The 4,203-nt window shown below is 43.5% G+C and overlaps 1 long non-coding RNA gene across 2 annotated transcripts; it reads right to left on the bottom strand.

Annotated features, from left to right (window-relative positions):
• Positions 1-436: 436 nt before the first annotated feature.
• Positions 437-3,459, bottom strand: LOC132652445 (uncharacterized). 2 transcript variants are annotated; one of them, XR_009590027.1, is made up of 3 exons: positions 2,906-3,459; positions 1,717-1,917; positions 437-1,273 (listed from the first exon to the last, which is right to left on the bottom strand). It is a non-coding gene; the product is annotated as an uncharacterized LOC132652445 (long non-coding RNA). The 2 variants fall into 2 exon arrangements; XR_009590026.1 differs by having other exon boundaries at positions 1,721-1,917.
• Between the last annotated feature and the right edge of the window lie 744 nt (positions 3,460-4,203).

Here is a 4,203-nt window from a genome sequence, read left to right as displayed (position 1 = left end):
CCAGAATGGCAGGAGCCTTCATGTGCTTCTGCTCATTCTCTTCAAAACTGTCATTTTTACAAACACAGGTAGTTTTTCATGTACTTTTTTATTGATATCTGGGACATATAAATATATGCAACCTGGAAACAGATGAAGTCATTTCTTCTTGTTCCATCTTGGTGTGCCTTTCAGAGATTGAAGGCTTTGGTATGTTGTATATTGGAGTAGCCATCCCTGACCGTAGGACCCATGTAACCAGCTCCTCAATGCCCAGTCATGTTTCTACATCAACTAAGCAGTAGTAGAAATGCCTATTTCCTAATTTTCTGATGAAAGTGGCACAAATAATCACATTTTTTAAATGCACAGTAGTAAAGATACGAAAAATACTAAATAAATAAAAGTTCTCCCCATCTATTTCCAACTTTTCTGTTTAAAAAAAATGAGAAGAGGGTAGTGAGAATGAGAAATATTTATTGGTTAAAAACAAACAAACAAACAAAAACCTCAATAGAGACAATCCACTGAGGGTCCAGAGAGGTGGATCAGTTATAAAGGATGTACTACTGTGCAAGCTTGAGGAGTTGAGAGTTCAGATCTCCCAGGACCCACCATGTGGCAGGCCGGAATCCCAGCGCTGGGGAGGCAGCACATGTGGATGCCTGGCATTCAGTGGCTATCCAGTCAAGCTAGGTCAGTGAGCTCTGGACTCAGCAAGGTCGACAGACTCAAAATAAGGTGACAGCAACCATGGAAAACAACCAGCTTTGGCCTCTGACCACCACATAAAAGAGCAATTGCAGGAAATCATACACATATACCCTCCACCACCCCACAGACAGCAAAAGAAAATTGAAGTCGTAACTTCTGTCATCATTAGCTGACAGGGCTGATAATAAATGCAAGTAGATGTGTATAAATATATCTATCAAGACAGAGTTGTTTATATGGCATCCATTACATGTCCAGAGGGGTGTGGGATGTGTTCCTGCAGACATTTTCTAAATAGAGAAACAAAAGCCAGATTCCCAGGGTACCAGCCCCGGATACCCGAGGTGCTCAGTTTCCTGGGGTTTGTTAATGATGTCTCCTCGCTTTCTAAGGTCTTAGTAAAGACGAAGCCATGGTGCCTGTGTTACAGGTTGATGCAGCCCCAGAGGAATGACGAGAGCTATCTCGTCCACCTTTCAGCTCGCCAGCACAGGCTCCTTCTGGAGCTAAGCATTTTCTCGTTCCCTTTTCTCCTCACCCCGTTCCGACCTTCCTGAAGACTTCCTGTATTTTCTTAGAACTGAAAAACAGAATTGGGTGCCCATGTGTTGGGGCAAAAATGAGCCCCCCGCTGACAATCGTGAGGAAAGAACAGCTGTTTGCATCTGGATGTTGGGTAAGAAAGACAGCTACCAACAGCTGCTGGTAGCTGTGGCAGACAGGAAGTGAGAGTGAGCAGCTGCTGCTAATTCACAGCCCCAGCAGGCCGCCCAGGGCCCTCGGAATCCAGAAGCAGCACCGGGAGGGGTGGGGCAGGGGCTCCACCTAACCTCTCTGTTGGGTCCTGCTCTTCATTAGCTCTTGCTAATGTGCAGTCGGCAGGGACCGTCTTACATTAGAGACAGTCCCATGCTGACTACACAAAGAATCAGTGCAGGAGTAACCACCCCCACTTCCTCACCCTTTGAAGAAGCAAACCAAGACAGGTAACAGGGCACACCTTTTCTTCCAGGAAGCCCGTACCTACTTTTGCATGAAGAAAGAAGTTGATTTGTTCAGGAAGGAAACGAGTAAGGGTCAACAAGCTTCGCTGCATTGCCTATAATTGTTTGTGTGGGGTGGAGGCAATCGTGGGCTTTTCCCCATTCAGTTTGGCGTGTTTGTTGGTGTCCTCCCTGTTCACCTCATGTTTGAGGAGTCCAGTTGGTGAGATTTCGCAGGACGCTAGGCCAGAATCAATAGAATACAAATATATTATAAAGGGCATTTATAACACTTTACTTCCAGTGTCGATCATTCAGACAACAAAAAGAAAAAAAAAGTGTTAAGTAAAGAAGAAAACAAAACGAGTGACTATTCTGTGCTTTTAATATGCTATTGTAAAGGGGACCTGGAAACACTTCTACTAACAGCACATGTGTGACTGAGAAAGGACCCACTCCATTGAAACACAAAGCACGCTGAAGACACACCCTCCCAGTGCTCACACCACCATGAGGAGGTGCCAAAGAGGGAGCTCCCACAGTCTAATTCGGACAAACTAAGCACTTTCTCAACGTGCTTCCTATCTGCAACTTAAGTTAGAAGAGGAAGCTGGTTTAGCCGCTGAAGGACAAATGTCACAAGCTCCCGATCCTTCAGTTGCCAACCTGAATGGCCCAAGTCAGACTTCTGTCATCCAAGTGAGCCACTTCCCTCAAAGCAAACTTTGAGCCGTGTCTGTTTTCACAGCACCCCTTAGGTGAAGGCTCTATTCTCTGCTTCAGAACTAAAAGGAATTAAGCTTCAAGCCAAGTCATAAAAACAGGAGGAACTGTCCACCTTCCATTTGGCTCCCTGTCCCTGCAATGGTGGACTCCGGAGTTTAAAGTTCATGTGTCAGACTCTACTTTTGAACTAGCTTTAACTTCTAATCTATTTCACAGGACAGTTAGGATAGACTGATCATTTCTCCGTGCACATAGTTATCTTTATACAAGGCTTATTTTCCAAATAATTTTGAAACCCTCCCAAGACCTGCTTGTATAAAGCATGAATGTTCCATGTTAACATAACATACTCTTGCACTTTGAGTATGGAGTAACTCAAGACCCTGACAAACTTGTCTGTTATCCAAAATATGTTTGCAGATATTTCCCTGTTGCCTATAAAATAACATTAAAGGAAATACCTCGCTCCTTAAATACAACTGTGGAGTGTTTAAGTGACTTACACTTCATTATCATCATCACCAAAACCGTAAAGTGCCCTCTCTCTCCAAGGCCAGGGTCGCAATACACTCAAGTGTATTCAGTAGACGGTTGAAGAGCACACTGACAGAACAACACAGACATTAGGTTTTTATCAACTTTTGATACACAGACCATGACGCCATGATAACCAGACATGTTCTGTATCCTAACTATAGTAGTTAATTTCATTTTCTGAGTGGACATAACTGAGGCATACAGTGCCCAGAATAGTCTATCAAATCCTATTTTGGCTATTTCTGTGAAGGCATTTTGAGAATAAACAAACAAGTAAGTCAATAGAAAGAAAGGGGCAAAATGACTTCTTTAAGAAGGATTGCTGTAGAAAAATAAATTATTCTTTCTGTGTTAATTAACCCAAGAAATTGTTACAACAGCAGTTTTTCTTCTTTTTTTTTAACTAGCTATTTCCCCAATGACCGATACAGAGAGAATACCATTATTTTTAAGCCGTAAGCACTATGCTGGGTAGATTCTGAGCTACTCTAATCCTAGTACCATTAACGCCCACATAAAAATCAATCACTTGCCAATCTGATGACACCCGAGGTGCCTTCCGCTCCAGCAGTCCGTTTGTGCTACCATGTGCTCATGGCCAACTTGTCTTCTCTCCACTCTCTTCTCTCTGGCTTCCTCTCCCCCTGCTGCTCTTCTGCCTTCTTTCTCTCCTTCCCTCTCTTGAACCCAAGCCGGCTAACCTCAAACTCCTCCTCCCTTCCTTCTGCCCAGTCATAGGTTTCAGCATCTTTGTTTGGCCAATTAGAGATTACTGGAGAACATTCCTTTTTATCACATGGTTGCAAGAGATAATTCAACATCGACAACAATGCCCATGGCAGGGCGGTAACCAGATCTCATGGCACTGAAATCAGCATTTGAAAACACAGTTGGACCTTTCTCTAACAGATTGGCTTCAGCGAATCAGTTATAGGTCCAAGTACAACAAAGAAGCTGGCCTTCCAAGCAGGGGGTGAGTGTAGGGTGGATGGCCTTTGAACTATGAGACTGGCTTTTTCAGCACCTTGGACTCAGACTGAAGTATTGAGTTTCCCTAGGCTTCAAGCTTGCTGACTTTCAACTGAGTTTATACCATCCATTCTCCTTATTTTTCTGTCCTTAGAGTTAATACAGATCTAACAGGATCTTAGAGATGTCTTGAATATCCTGGCTTTGCAGCTTGCAGATGTCTTCTATAATCTTGTATGCCAATCCTCTAGGATTTACACACACAGAGAGAGAGAGAGAGACAGACAGACAGACA

This window comes from Meriones unguiculatus, chromosome 2, assembly GCF_030254825.1.
Source record: "Meriones unguiculatus strain TT.TT164.6M chromosome 2, Bangor_MerUng_6.1, whole genome shotgun sequence".
Lineage (NCBI taxonomy): Eukaryota > Metazoa > Chordata > Mammalia > Rodentia > Muridae > Meriones > Meriones unguiculatus.
Note: the sequence above shows the minus strand (reverse complement) of the source record. Positions and strands in the feature narration are given on the sequence as shown.